The sequence below is a fragment of the Oncorhynchus masou genome, chromosome 29 (genome assembly GCF_036934945.1).
Source record: "Oncorhynchus masou masou isolate Uvic2021 chromosome 29, UVic_Omas_1.1, whole genome shotgun sequence".
NCBI classification, from domain to species: Eukaryota; Metazoa; Chordata; class Actinopteri; order Salmoniformes; family Salmonidae; genus Oncorhynchus; species Oncorhynchus masou.
The window spans coordinates 52,999,115-53,015,648 of record NC_088240.1 but is presented as its reverse complement, the minus strand read 5'-3'; the positions used below and the strand labels follow the sequence as shown (position 1 = coordinate 53,015,648).

Here is a 16,534-nt window from a genome sequence, read left to right as displayed (position 1 = left end):
AGGAGGAGCAGGAGGAGCACTGCCAGAGCCCTGCAAAATGACCTCCAGCAGGCCACAAATGTGCATGTGTCTGCTCAAACGATCAGAAACAGACTCCATGAGGGTGGTACAGGTGGGGGTTGTGCTTACAGCCCAACACCGTGCAGGACGTTTGGCATTTGCCAGAGAACACCAAGATTTTCAAATTTGCCACTTGCACCCTGTGCTCTTCACAGATTAAAGCAGGTTCACACTGAGCACGTGACATAGTCTGGAGACGCCGTGGAGAACGTTCTGCTGCCGGCAACATCCTCCAGCATGACCGGTTTGGTGGTGGGTCAGTCATGGTGTGGGGTGGCATTTCTTTGGGGGGCCACACAGCCCTCCATGTGCTCGCCAGAGGTAGCCTGACTGCCATTAGGTACCGAGATGAGATCCTCAGACACCTTGTGAGACCATATGCTGGTGCGGTTGGCCCTGGGTTCCTCCTAATGCAAAACCATGCTAGAACTCATGTGGCTGGAGTGTGTCAGCAGTTCCTGCAAGAAGAAGGCATTGATGCTATGGACTGGCCCGCCCGTTCCCCAGACCTGAATCCAATTGAGCACATCTGGGACATCATGTCTCGCTCCATCCACCAACACCACCACGTTGCACCACAGACTGTCCAGGAGTTGTCCTCATCAGGAGCATGTCCAGGCATTGTAGGCAGGTGGCGGCCACACACACACTACTGAGCCTCATTTTTACTTGTTTTAAGGACATTACATCAAATTTGGATCAGCCTGTAGTGTGGTTTTCCACTTTAATTTTGAGTGTGACTCCAAATCCAGACCTCCATGGGTTGATAAATTTGATTTCCATTGATAATTTTTGTGTGATTTTGTTGTCAGCACATTCAACTATGTAAAGAAAAAAATATATATATATAGGGCTCTAGAGTGGCGTAGCGGTCTGAGGCCCTGCATCTCAGTGCTAGAGGCGTCACTACATAACCTGGTTCAATTCCAAGCTGTATCAATACCGTCCGTGATTGGGAGTACCATAGGGGTGCACAGAATTAGCCCATCGTCATCCGGACTTGGGTTTGGCCAAAGTAGGCAGTCTTTGTAAATAAGAATTTGTTCTTAACTGACTTGCCTAGTTAAATAAGACCAGAAAAAAATGTATTCACTGTTTAACGGAATTCCCCCCCAGAAAAGTGAGGCAATTTTCTTTTTTTTTATAATACATTAAGTGGACCAGGAATAACAGTACTTTACCACATTGTCCTAGGCTATATGGACATGAACAATAGGAGAAATATTTGATTTCAGACTGATTTTCAGATTACTTTTTATTATTATTAATACACAAATTAACATTCATAAACATTCACATAGAAATTGCATTCTATTATACATCCTATCATATTAAAACATTTAGAAAATACAAGTAATGTATGAATGTATCAGTTCATTAATCTACTTAATTGTATAGCCTAACAAATTCAAGAATGATTGACAAATAATTGTAATCAAATTCAAATGTTGATGCATAATAAAGAGTTCATTACCTGAATGCATCTCTATAGCCTAGGCGTTAACAAAATGTTCATACAAATATGATTAGGCCTCTCAGACTAGGCCTTGTAGAAAGAGGGTGAATCAAGTTAGGTCTGCCAAATGAATGTAGTATTGGAAAAAAATGCATAAATCCAGCCTTAGAGTATAACCTATCATCATCAACAAAAAAATGCTTAAGGTTACCGATCTGGGGATTGGTACTAAAAAATGTCTGCAGCATTGAAGGTCCCCAAGAACATAGTGGCCTCCATCATTCTTAAATGGAAGAAGTTTGGAACCACCAAGAATCTTCCTAGAGCTGGCCGCATTACCAAACTGAGCAATTGGGGGAGAAGGGCCTTGGTCAGGGAGGTGGCTAAGAACCCGATGGTCACTCTGACAGAGTTCCAGAGTTCCTCTGTGGAGATGGGAGAACAACTATCTCTGCAGCACTCCACCAATCAGAACTTTATGGTAGAGTGGCCAGACAGAAGCCACTCCTCAGGAAGAAAAAGCACATGACAGCCCGCTTGGAGATCGCCAAAATGCACCTAAAGGACTCAGAACATGAGAAACAAGATTATTTGGTCCGATGAAACCAAGATTGAGCTCCTTGGCCTGAATGCCAAGTGTCACATCTGGAGGAAACCTGGCACCATCCCTACGGTGAAGCATGGTGGTGGCACCACCATGGTGGAATGTTTTTCAATGTCAGGGACTGGGACGGGGGGTCTAGTCAGGATCGAGGAAAAGATGAACGGAGAAAAGTAGAGAGAGATCCATGATGAAGTCCTGAGTTCTCTGAAGCAGGATCTCAGACTGGGGGTGAAGGTTCACCTTCCAACAGGACAATGACCCCAAGCACACACCCAAGACAACGCAGGAGTGGCTTCGATACAAGTCTCTGAATGTCATTGAGTGGCTCAGCCAGAGCCTGGACTTGAACACCTCTGGAGAGACTGGACAATAGCTGTGCAGCAATGCTCCCCATCCAACCTGACAAAGCTTGAGAGGATCTGATGAGAAGAATGAGAGAAACTCCCCAAATACAGGTGTGCTAAGCTTGTAGCGCCATACCCAAGAAGACTTGACACTGTAATCACTGGCAAAGGTGCTTCAACAAAGAACTGAGTAAAGAATCGGAATACTTATGTAAATGTGATATTTCAGTTTTTTTATTAAATAAATTAGCAAACATTTGTTTTGCTTGTATTGTGTGAAGATTGATAAGGGAAAAATAGTGTTTTAGTACATTTCAGAATACGGCTGTAACGCAACAAATGCTTTCCGAATGCTACATAAATATGTTTGAAGTGTACGTAAATAGATTATACAAGTGTTTAGGCATTTTGAACTCACAAATGTTTCTTAAAAAGACTAGAATACAAGTAGTCAATTTCTCTAAAACCATGAAAGACTATCATGCATGTTGATGTTAGTTCTGTGTGTGCAGTTGATGTTAGTTCTGTGTGTGCAGTTGATGTTAGTTCTGTGTGTGCAGTTAAGGGCAGGGTGTGCTGCTTTGTTTTGAGACAGCTGCGGCTTTGCTAGGTCTTCCTTTGCTGCACCTGACCATATAACCGGATAGTAATTGTGGCAAATTTCAAGGATTATCCACACGCATTTCAATGTTCATTGCCTTTTCTTGCAAACTATAAAATAAAGGGGTACAGCCGTGTACAAAGGGTAGAAAACGGGGAGCGATATACCTAACTCAACATGAGGTTAATGCTGTGCCAACTCTGGGTGATGACATCACAGCCAGTGTTGGAGGAAATTATAGTTGAAATGATTAATTATGTATACATTTCTATTAGAACCATTAACATTACATTTACATTACATTTAAGTCATTTAGCAGACGCTCTTATCCAGAGCGACTTACAAATTGGTGAATTCACCTTCTGACATCCAGTGGAACAGCCACTTTACAATAGTGCATCTAAATCATTTAAGGGGGGTGAGAAGGATTACTTATCCTATCCTAGGTATTCCTTGAAGAGGTGGGGTTTCAGGTGTCTCCGGAAGGTGGTGATTGACTCCGCTGTCCTGGCGTCGTGAGGGAGTTTGTTCCACCATTGGGGGGCCAGAGCAGCGAACAGTTTTGACTGGGCTGAGCGGGAACTGTACTTCCTCAGTGGTAGGGAGGCGAGCAGGCCAGAGGTGGATGAACGCAGTGCCCTTGTTTGGGTGTAGGGCCTGATCAGAGCCTGGAGGTACTGCGGTGCCGTTCCCCTCACAGCTCCGTAGGCAAGCACCATGGTCTTGTAGCGGATGCGAGCTTCAACTGGAAGCCAGTGGAGAGAGCGGAGGAGCGGGGTGACATGAGAGAACTTGGGAAGGTTGAACACCAGACGGGCTGCGGCGTTCTGGATGAGTTGTAAGGGTTTAATGGCACAGGCAGGGAGCCCAGCCAACAGCGAGTTGCAGTAATCCAGACGGGAGATGACAAGTGCCTGGATTAGGACCTGCGCCGCTTCCTGTGTGAGGCAGGGTCGTACTCTGCGGATGTTGTAGAGCATGAACCTACAGGAACGGGCCACCGCCATGATGTTAGTTGAGAATGACAGGGTGTTGTCCAGGATCACGCCAAGGTTCTTAGCGCTCTGGGAGGAGGACACAATGGAGTTGTCAACCGTGATGGCGAGATCATGGAACGGGCAGTCCTTCCCCGGGAGGAAGAGCAGCTCCGTCTTGCCGAGGTTCAGCTTGAGGTGGTGATCCGTCATCCACACTGATATGTCTGCCAGACATGCAGAGATGCGATTCGCCACCTGGTCATCAGAAGGGGGAAAGGAGAAGATTAATTGTGTGTCGTCTGCATAGCAATGATAGGAGAGACCATGTGAGGTTATGACAGAGCCAAGTGACTTGGTGTATAGCGAGAATAGGAGAGGGCCTAGAACAGAGCCCTGGGGGACACCAGTGGTGAGAGTGCGTGGCGAGGAGACAGATTCTCGCCACGCCACCTGGTAGGAGCGACCTGTCAGGTAGGACGCAATCCAAGCGTGGACCGCGCCGGAGATGCCCAACTCGGAGAGGGTGGAGAGGAGGATCTGATGGTTCACAGTATCGAAGGCAGCCGATAGGTCTAGAAGGATGAGAGCAGAGGAGAGAGAGTTAGCTTTAGCAGTGCGGAGCGCCTCCGTGATACAGAGAAGAGCAGTCTCAGTTGAATGACTAGTCTTGAAACCTGACTGATTTGGATCAAGAAGGTCATTCTGAGAGAGATAGCGGGAGAGCTGGCCAAGGACGGCACGTTCAAGAGTTTTGGAGAGAAAAGAAAGAAGGGATACTGGTCTGTAGTTGTTGACATCGGAGGGGTCGAGTGTAGGTTTTTTCAGAAGGGGTGCAACTCTCGCTCTCTTGAAGACGGAAGGGACGTAGCCAGCGGTCAGGGATGAGTTGATGAGCGAGGTGAGGTAAGGGAGAAGGTCTCCGGAAATGGTCTGGAGAAGAGAGGAGGGGATAGGGTCAAGCGGGCAGGTTGTTGGGCGGCCGGCCGTCACAAGAAGCGAGATTTCATCTGGAGAGAGAGGGGAGAAAGAGGTCAGAGCACAGGGTAGGGCAGTGTGAGCAGAACCAGCGGTGTCGTTTGACTTAGCAAACGAGGATCGGATGTCGTCGACCTTCTTTTCAAAATGGTTGACGAAGTCATCTGCAGAGAGGGAGGAGGGGGGGAGGGGGAGGAGGATTCAGGAGGGAGGAGAAGGTGGCAAAGAGCTTCCTAGGGTTAGAGGCAGATGCTTGGAATTTAGAGTGGTAGAAAGTGGCTTTAGCAGCAGAGACAGAGGAGGAAAATGTAGAGAGGAGGGAGTGAAAGGATGCCAGGTCCGCAGGGAGGCGAGTTTTCCCCCATTTCCGCTCGGCTGCCCGGAGCCCTGTTCTGTGAGCTCGCAATGAGTCGTCGAGCCACGGAGCGGGAGGGGAGGACCGAGCCGGCCTGGAGGATAGGGGACATAGAGAGTCAAAGGATGCAGAAAGGGAAGAGAGGAAGGTTGAGGAGGCAGAATCAGGAGATAGGTTGGAGAAGGTATGAGCAGAGGGAAGAGATGATAGGATGGAAGAGGAGAGAGTAGCGGGGGAGAGAGAGCGAAGGTTGGGACGGCGCGATACCATCCGAGTAGGGGCAGTGTGGGAAGTGTTGGATGAGAGCGAGAGGGAAAAGGATACAAGGTAGTGGTCGGAGACTTGGAGGGGAGTTGCAATGAGGTTAGTGGAAGAACAGCATCTAGTAAAGATGAGGTCGAGCGTATTGCCTGCCTTGTGAGTAGGGGGGAAGGTGAGAGGGTGAGGTCAAAAGAGGAGAGGAGTGGAAAGAAGGAGGCAGAGAGGAATGAGTCAAAGGTAGACGTGGGGAGGTTAAAGTCGCCCAGGACTGTGAGAGGTGAGCCGTCCTCAGGAAAGGAGCTTATCAAGGCATCAAGCTCATTGATGAACTCTCCAAGGGAACCTGGAGGGCGATAAATGATAAGGATGTTAAGCTTGAAAGGGCTGGTAACTGTGACAGCATGGAATTCAAAGGAGGCGATAGACAGATGGGTAAGGGGAGAAAGAGAGAATGACCACTTGGGACAGATGAGGATCCCGGTGCCACCACCCCGCTGACCAGAAGCTCTCGGGGTGTGCGAGAACACGTGGGCGGACGAAGAGAGAGCAGTAGGAGTAGCAGTGTTATCTGTGGTGATCCATGTTTCCGTCAGTGCCAAGAAGTCGAGGGACTGGAGGGAGGCATAGGCTGAGATGAACTCTGCCTTGTTGGCCGCAGATCGGCAGTTCCAGAGGCTACCGGAGACCTGGAACTCGACGTGGGTCGTGCGCGCTGGGACCACCAGATTAGGGTGGCCGCGGCCACGCGGTGTGGAGCGTTTGTATGGTCTGTGCAGAGAGGAGAGAACAGGGATAGATAGACACATAGTTGACAGGCTACAGAAGAGGCTACGCTAATGCAAAGGAGATTGGAATGACAAGTGGACTACACGTCTCGAATGTTCAGAAAGTTAAGCTTACGTAGCAAGAATCTTATTGACTAAAATGATTGAAATGATACAGTACTGCTGGAGTAGGCTAGCTGGCAGTGGCTGCGTTGTTGACTTTGTAGGCTAGCTGGCAGTGGCTGCGTTGTTGACACTACACTAATCAAGTCGTTCCGTCGAGTGTAATAGTTTCTACAGTGCTGCTATTCGGGGGCTAGCAGGCTAGCTAGCAGTGTTGATTGCGTTACGTTACGTTAAAAGAACGACAATAGCTGGCTAGCTAACCTAGAAAATCGCTCTAGGCTACACAATTGTCTTAGATACAAAGACGGCTATGTAGCTAGCTAGCTATGATCAAACAAATCAAACCGTTGTACTGTAATGAAGTGAAATGAAAATGTGATACTACCTGTGGAGCGAAGCGGAATGTTGACCAGGTAGTTGAAGTTCTATTCGGTAGAGGTTGGCTAGCTAGCTAGCAGTATCTCCTACGTTAAGGACGACAAATAGCTGGCTAGCTAACCTCGGTAAATTAAGATAATCACTCTAAGTCTACACACTCTAAACTACACAATTATCTTGGATACGAAGACAGCAAAGACAACTATGTAGCTAGCTAACACTACACTAATCGAGTCGTTCAGTTGAGTGTAATAGTTTCTACAGTGCTGGTGGACGGTGGACGTCAGCTAGCTGCTTAGCTAGCTGCTGGGCAGATAGCAGTGTAGACTACGTTAGGACGACGAAATATGATAATTACGCAATTATCTTTGATACAAAGACGGCTATGTAGCTAGCTAAGAAGAAATTGCTAAGATTAGACAAATCAAACCATTGTACTATAATGAAATGTAATGAAAATGTAATGAAAAGTTATACTACATGCGGACCGAAGTGTAGATGCGACCGCTCGCTCCAACCCGGAACCAAAGTTTTAATACTATTATGTTATGGTATGAAATGTATGGGTTTTTGGTTAAACTAGGACTGAAAATGTAGGTAAAACGAATTAATTGTCTGTACCTTGTGGGTTTAAGGGAGAAGGAGGGTATATCTCTTTAGACAGATAAGAATGTTCTTTGATGTTCCAGTAGTGGAGGAGAGTGTCTTTTAGACAGATTGGAATGTTTGCTTTATGAGGGGAGTAGGAGACAATCTCCAGACCTGAAGACACTGCGCTGTTGTGTGGATCGGTGAGAGTGTGAGAACTGATGACGTCATTTTTATCTTCTCTTTAAAATGTAATGTTCTTTGTATTTTGGGCCAGTACTCTCTTGAATTAAACGCTGTTACCTGACTTTTAAGACCGGGGCTCTGTCCATTCTTATAAAAATAATGGGTCTTACAAACCATTCGAAAGAATTGACAGAGTAATTAATTCTGATTGGGAAACAATACAGAGGAATTTAGAATTCCTTCAACAGCCAGATAAACACCAATGTCCATAATAGCCATGCTCCCATGAATAGTAATACTACTATATTTCAGTTAAGTACACCACCTACTCAGTAGGAATTATTTATATAGCGTCCACACCATAACACTACTCTCCCCTTAATGTATTTTTACTCGCAGGGGGATTGAAATTAAGCATACACGTCAACAACAACAGTGTTTCCTTTTCTTTTCCTCACAATACTTAAGAACTTGTGCTAGTGTGACTGCAACTGTAAACAAACAAAGACAACTATTCTTTCAACTATGTCTGCTTTTCAAAAACACCATGAGTCGCCGAGTCTCAACTACAGCGTCGGTCTATCAGGAGCCGTGTGACTACGCTGTGATCTGCGCCGTACTCCTGGTGTCCCACGAGACACAGGTGAGGCGTGTCCCAGTGGAGCTGGCTCTGAGGGCACAGGAGTGGGTCGGGTGTTTGAAAGAGAGTCCATCACCCTCTCCTGGAGCCACTGAATACCCCTGTTCCTCAGAAACAGTTCCCTGTGGTGTTTGAACACTATTAGAATAGACTCTAGTTGGTTGAGTGATTAACCTGGGTCGTGTTACAGTTATTAGTCACAGTTCCTCTTGAGCGCTTGGTGCACTTGGTGGCCTATAGCAGCACCCTGAAAGAAGAGGCTTCAGATGAGGCAGGTGAACCTGCAACCACAGCCCTTCTACTTAAATTTTGTCATCAGATCCTCTCTGAGCTTTAAAGGAATATGGCTCGGAATATATACAGCAACACCTCCCCCGTAGACATTTTATAGATATTATATCTTTGTATTCCTACTGCTGTATCATCGAAGGTGCTGTAAAAGTGAGTCTCGGAAATGTCTCATACTAAATATTGATATTATCTAAGATTAGCAAATGACTAATTCCATGAACTTTGTTTGAGGCTACATACATAATCAGTACACGCAACAGAACAGTGTACTGTCTACACACGGTTTGTTGTTTTTATGAAATAGTTCTCTTTTAAATCATAGCTAAAGTTATTGCTATGGATTCTGAGACGCAGTTAGCCTTTAAGGCTGGGACTGAATGTTTGTGTTCCGGATTCCTGTTAAGTAGCAGGTGGTTGCTAGCCGTCATGAAAACGAAGCAGGCTAACGCTAGCAGTGCTAGCCCACTGGTGTTTTCATCCACGGCTGGGCACAAATGCTTTAGTGTGAGATGATTTCCACACAATCACAAGATGGAGATGAGGTGTAACTGAAAACTGGACAGGGATTTGTCAGCACTAAATCAAATCAAATTGTATTTGTCACATGCGCTGAATACAACAGTGAACAGTGAAATGCTTACTTACAAGCCCTTAACCAACAATGCAATTTTAAGAAAATACCAACACAAAAAAAGTAAGAGATAAGAATAACAAATAATTAAAGAGCAGCAGTAAATAACAATAGCGGGGCTATATACAGGGGGTACCGGTACAAAGTCAATGTAATTGAGGCAATATGTACATGTAGGTAGAATTATTAAAGTGACTATGCATAGATAATAACAGAGAGTAGCACCAGCGTAGAAGGGAGGGGGGGGGCAATGCAAATAATAGCCATTTGATTAGCTGCTCAGGAATCTTATGGCTTGCGGGTAGAAGCTGTTTAGAAGCTTCTTGGACCTAGACTTGGCACTACGACATCTTGCCGTGTGGTAGCAGAGAGAACAGTCTATAACTAGGGTGGCTCGAGACTGACAATTTTTTGGGCCTTTCTCTGACACCAGCTGGTATAGAGGTCCAGGATGATAGGAAGCTTGGCCCTAGTTATGTACTGGGCTATACACATTACCCTCTGTGCTTTGCAGTCGGAGGCCGAGCAGTTGCCATATCAGACAGTGATGCAACAAGTCAGGATGCTCTCGATGGTGCAGCTGTAGAATCTTTTGAGGATCTGAGGACCTCTGCCAAATCTTTTCAGTCTCCTGAGGGGGAATAGGTTTTGTCATGCCCTCTTCACTACTGTCTTGGTGTGCTTGGACCATGTTAGTTTGTTGGTTATGTGGACACCAAGGAACTTGAAACTCTCAACCTGCTCCACTGCAGCCTCGTCGATGAGAATGGGGAGTGCTCGGTCCTCTTTTTCTGTAGTCCACCATCATCTCCTTTGTCTTGATCACGTTGAGGGAGAGGTTGTTGTCCTGGCACCGCATAGCCAGTTCTCTGACCTCCTCCCTATAGGTCGTCTCATCGTTGTCGGTGATCAGGCCTACCACTGTTGTGTCATCAGCAAACTTAATGATGGTGATGGTATATGCACCACCATCAAGCAGAAAAAGAGGACGAGCACTCCCCCAAGAGATCCTCCGACTGCTCGCTGGGCTGTGAGAAAAGGATAACCTGCTTTCTAAGTACACCACCTTGCTGTAGCCCAGGCAAACCGAATCTCAGTTATAAATGCCTCCTATAGCAAAGCTGTTGAGTCGGGTGGAGTTGATCTGTTAAGCTCAACTCTGCAGCTCATGTGAGACTGGACACTCGCAAGGCATAGGAGATAGGTAAGGCAGTCTGGCCACCCTTCATCTATCCGAGAAGATCTAATCCAGCTATCAAAGTTTTGGCCCACTTGAGACGGACCTACCAGCCCCGGGAATCAGCACGGATCCTGGGAGTATACCACCAGCCGGTGGCCGCCTAGTGGCACCCTTCCCCCATGGCCACCACAGTTCAGGAGGTTGCTGACTCAAGACAGAAGGGTCTTGGGCCATCTTCAACCTTCCTGTTGTTTCCGACACCATCAGAATTTCGTGATTACGATCTTGTCTCATCGCTGCAACTCCCCAACTGGCTCGGGACAGGCGAAAGTCGAGTGATGGGTCCTCTGAGGCATGACCTGCCAAACTGCGCTTCTTAACACCTGCTCGCTAATCCCGGAAGCCAGCTGTACCAATGTGTCGGAGGAAACACTGTTCAACTGACGACGAGGTCAGCCTACAGGCTTGCCACAAGGAGTTCCTTGAGCACGATGAGCCAAGTAAAGCTCCCCCTGTCAAACCCTCAAACCCTAGCCTAACCCGGACGACGCTGGGCCAATTGTGTGCCACCCTATGGGACTCCCGGTCACGGCCGGTAATGGCACAGCCTGGGATTGAACCCCGGGCTATAGTAACGCCGATGCAGTGCCTTAGACAGTTGCTCCACTCAGGAGGCACATTCACGTAGGTTTTAAATGACCTTCACTTTAGGCGATCTGAGGAACTGAAGGAGGACTACAAATATATATTTTTAACACCTCGCTAGCACAGGGAAGAGAATAATTATCTCCTTCCCCCTCCCGTGCTATCGGAAGGGTTTGGGAACATTTCAGCCGACTCGTTGCTCTAAACGAGTACCTGAAGAAACTTTCAAACATTTTTAAAAAAGAGACGGGACTCATCCTAACCGCAGGGGTTCCAGGATTATTTCCAGTGACATCACAAACTATTTTAGAGACCGACTGACAGGGTCTGGTAGTGCTTGCAGTCCTCCCTGTCAGAATAAACAATAGAAGACTTGGAAAGCATATCAACTCCTGTAGAAATGACACTATGGTTATTGTGAGTAACCTAATTTATGTTCCTCTAACACCACCTTCTAGTGAGTTTATACAAATTGTCATATCCTACCATTCTGATCGATTAGAGACTGACAGAAAACGTGGCCTTAATGTTCATAATTTGGTTGTTATTCCATTGGTTACCTTTCAGGGGCAGAGTGGCCTACACTCATTGAATATGGAGCTTTTAAAATGTTAGAGAAATCACTAGTAAAACCTTTCTAGTGAATGACCTCATTACTGAGCGCAAAGTTGATTGCATGTTCCTCACAAAAACACGGATGTCTTCAGAGTGTAGTGCCACTCTTATTGAAGCCTCCCCCCAGACCACAGATTTTTATACTATCAGAAAATGGAAAAGGGTCGGGGGACAGCCTCTATTTTTACTAATGCTCTCAGCTGCAAAGACATTTAATTTGGCTTTGGTTCTTTGGAGCATCATGCTATACTGTTTAAATGTCAGCCACCAGTGCTGGCTATAACCCTGTATACCAAAGTACTGCCCCAATTTCTTTACTGATTTCTCTGAACTACTGTCCTTGAGAACTATGATAAAATCATTGTGTTGGGTGACTTCAATATTCATGTTGACAGAGAGACTGACCTCAAGGCCATTGAATTTATAAATCTTTTGAGCTCTGTGGACTTTATCCAACAAGTGACCTGGCCTACCCATAACTGTGGCCATACTCTGGACCTGGTTATTACCAAAGGGGTTTTCTATTGACATATCCTATATTGTTGATGTTGCTTTATCTGATCACCACAGTGGATTTTTCACTACCTTGTTGCCCATAGCACAGGGTAATAATGAACGCATTATTAAGAAATGCTATCTTACCTCTGAAGTTGCTACAGATTTTTTTTACATTCACTGTATCACAATTCCAGTGGGTCAGACATTCACATACACTAAGTTAACTGTGCCATTAAACAGCATGGAAAATTCCAGAAAATGATGTCATGGCTTTACAAGCTTCTGATAGGCTAATTGACATTATTTGAGTCAATTGGAGGTGTACCTTTTGATGTATTTCAAGGCCCACCTTCAAACGCAGTGCACCTTTGCTTGACATCATGAGAAAAATCAAAAGAAATCAGCCAAGACCTCAGAAAAATAATTGTAGGCCTCCACAAGTCTGGTTCATCCTTGGGAGCAAAATTTCCAAATGCCTGAAGGTACCACGTTCATCTGTACAAACAATAGTACGCAAGTATAAACATCATGGGACCACGCAGCCGTTATACCACTCAGGAAGGAGACGGGTTCTGTCTTCTAGAGATGAACGTACTTTGGTGCGAAAAGAGCAAATCAATCCCGAAACCACAGCAAAGGACCTTGTGAAGATGCTGAATGAAACAGATACAAAAGTATCTATGTCCACAGTAAATCAAGTCCTATATCGACATAACCTGAAAGGCCGCTCAGCAAGGAAGAAGCCACTGCTCCAAAATCGCCATAAAAAAGCCAGGCTACAGTTTGCAACTGCACATGGGGACAAAGATCGTACTTTTTGGAGAAATGTCCTCTGGTCTGACGAAACAAAAATAGAACTGTTTGGCCATAATGACCATCGTTATGTTCTGAGGAAAAAGGAGGAGGCTTGCAAGCCGAACAACACCATCCTAACCGTGAAGCACGGGGTTGGCAGCACCATGTTGTGGGGATGCTTTGCTGCAGGAGGGTTTGGTGCACTTCACAAAATAAATGGCATCATGAGAAGGAAAATTATGCGGATATATTGAAGCAACATTGTAATACATCAGTCAGGAAGTTAAAGCTTGGTTGCAAATTGGGTCTTCCAAATGGACAATGACCCCAAGCATACTTCCAAAGTTGTGGCAAAATGGCTTAAGGACAACAAAGTCAAGGTATTGGAGTGGCCATCACAAAGCCCTGACCTCAATCCTATAGAAAATATGTGGGCAGAACTGAGAAAGTGTGTGCGAGCAAGGAGGCCTACAAACCTGACTCAGTTACACCATCTCTGTCAGGAGGAATGGGCCAATATTCCCCCAACTTATTGTGGGAAGCTTGTGGAAGGCTACATGAAACGTTTGAGTCAAACTATTTAAAGGCAATTCTACCAAATATTAATTGAGTGTAAGTAAACTTCTGACCCACTGGGAATGTGATGAAAGAAATAAAAGCTGAAATAAATAATTCAATCTGCTAATATTCTGACATTTCACTTTCTTAAAATAAAGTGGTGATCCTAACTGACCTAAGACAGGGAATTTTTACTAGGATTAAATGTCAGGAATTGTGAAAAACTGAGTTTAAATGTATTTGGCTAAGCTGTATGTAAACATCTGACTTCAACTGTATGTTACCCCTTGGCAGCATTATTAGAAAGCATGGCATTGATTTTCACTGCTACCTAGACGATACACAGCTTTACATTTCTGTATCACCAGAGCCATTTCTGACTCATCCAAGATTTTATTACAAGCAGGCTTGACTACGTTAATGCTCTCCTGTCTGGTCTAACCAAGAAAGCCATTGGTTAACTGCCAAACATACAGAATGCTACACACATTACACTGGTTTCAAAGTCTCTGCACTGGCTGCCTGTGCATTTTAGAATACATTTTAAGATCATTCTAATTGGTTTTTAAATCATCCCACAATTGTGCACCCCAATACATATCAGTCATGCTATTGAGTTATGTACCCAGTAGGTAGCTCAGGTCCTCTGGCACTGGCATTTTAGCTATCCCAAAACCTAGGACCAAGAGGCATGGAAAGGTAGCCCTTAGTTACTATGCCCCCAGCCTCTGGAATAGCCTGCCAGAGAATCTGAAACTGTGGACACATTTAAAAGAGACACCTTTTTAGCTTTGCTTTTACTTAGGGTACTTTTTTTATTTTTAATAATTCAGTTTGCTCGTTTTTCTTGTTATTCTTTTGTTTTTTATCCTCTTATGTTGTTTGTGTAGTAATATATATATATATATATATAAAACCCTTTCCTGGGTAGCTTATATAAAACTGAAATCATTATAATACGCTGTATTTCTAATCATTGTATTTCTCACAATAACAAATTCTATTTCTGATTTTATTGCAGATAATGTTCAGCAGATGCCTTATCTGGTTAAGTTCAGCTGCAGCAGGGTGACACTTCTGCATAGATGTCTTGCTGGACTGTTGGTCTCTTCTGACTAGGGTGTTTTCCTGTTAGCATATGGGTGGGTAGTGAGGTAAGGGATGCTGTCCACTCTGGAAGGGGCCCAATGGTGCGGGCTGGTGTTGGCCTCTCTGGATGGGGCCCGATTGTGTAGGGTGGAGTGGTGCTGGTCTCTCTGGGTGGCTGATGGTCATGATCTTGGAGCATGTATGGCAGAGTTCCTCTTATTTTGGTTTTTGCTTTGTCCCAGAGCAGTTTCTTTCAGTTTCCTAGCAAAGATGTTGACACCTGTTTTTTTCAAGTGTACTAGGTCGTACATCAGCTGGGGGTGAATATCAAAGGGATTGTTCTTTAGGGAAACATTGTCCAAGAGAGCTCAGCTTTGTTGCTCGGAATAATGTGGAAGGGCACATCTCCATGTGGCAACAGGGTGGACATAGTAATTTTGGCTGCCACATGCTGCATTGCAGGAGGTACATGTCCTTGCATTGCCATCAAATCATTGATAAATCATGTTAAAATGCAAGAGTCATGGATTTACAAAGCCTACAATACTATTTGGCCTGTAATGTGAAATCACGTCAGATGGCTTGTTGTGTGCGATCGATTACATTAAGGTAGGATACGCTATGCATTTGTGATAATTTAATGATTATCTGAGTGCCTCAATTTTGGCCCACCTACATTTTTTTGCTGGTCCTGCCACCAATAGATTTTTGTCTACACCACTGGTTCACGGAGTGACCTTCAGATGCATGACCATAGGAATCAAGAGAACGAGAGAGAGAGTGACGGGATACCACATTACACATCTGTCCTGTCCAATACCTGCCTTTTATGCTGCTCCAGTGAAAATGCCACTTCTCGTTTTTCAAGCGTTGGACAAGTAGCCTAGGTTGGATATATGCTAACCTACTTTGCTGTACCATATTTTATTGCCAAACATAATGTCCATACATGACTCGCGAATTGAACGATGTTTGATGGTTAACACGATATGGCCATGTTTATACATGGATAACGTAGCCTACAATTGACATCGCATGAAAAGTACGCGCTGGTAGATTAAATAGAAGCAGGCCGGCGGTGGTGAGTATTTAATCAGTGCCGCTTGAGCCCGTTTCAGCCGAGGAGTCCGCAGGCCTTGGTCATCCCCTCTTAAATATCAGAGCTGTCAAACGTTTCCTAGCAACAAGGCAGCGGATCGTTCGGCCGAGAGAGAGAAAAAAACACGGGGTATTTGGGATAAACCCCGGTCTCTCTAAAGTGTCCTGACCGTATAAACTCCGAATTGAACCCAAAACATATTTCCGGTATAAATATGCACTTCTCGCATTTAATAACCACCCAAACCACGTATGCAGTAAGATTCTCCTGATGATGCACACCCAACGAGCTTACGCACCTCATACGACTGTTCTCTGGCCCTGTCCCCTCAGCGGTTCCGTTTTGTTGACAATCTGTTTTCTCCCATTTGATATCCGTTCGTGTTGCATTTGTGGTGAGCAGTTGAAACGAGTGCTGGTAAACAAGTTGGTCTGCTGTTTTACAGTCAGTTGTCTTGGACACTTGAGATGGTTACATTGTATTAGCTAAATTGTCACATTCAAACCCCTCCTCTTGATGTGGTCACATGCATTCGGTCATGTGGTATACAGCGCCATCAAGTGGTAGAATTGCTGTATGAATACGTCTAGTAGGTTATGGGGCTTAGCCGTTATATTTTATAGGCTAGTGATAGTCTATGGGCCCAATCGAGAAATGGTCCCAGTTTGTGCTCTTGATTTTAATAGATTTTTAAATTTGATTTTACCATTTAAAATACATGAAAATTTTAAACCAGGCATTTACATATGCCTACAGTGGGGATGATTATATACACACAAAAAAGTAAATACTTTAAATCAAATTGTATTTGTCAAATG

General features: G+C 45.0%; 1 protein-coding gene across 1 annotated transcript in view; it reads right to left on the bottom strand.

Moving 5' to 3' along the window:
- Positions 1–16,207, bottom strand: part of klhl32 (kelch-like family member 32) — a 44,306-nt gene extending 28,099 nt beyond the window's left edge. The window contains exon 1 of the mRNA XM_064945280.1: positions 16,015–16,207. The gene's annotated coding sequence lies outside the window, so the exon portion shown is untranslated. The remainder of the gene's footprint in view (positions 1–16,014) is intronic.
- Between the last annotated feature and the right edge of the window lie 327 nt (positions 16,208–16,534).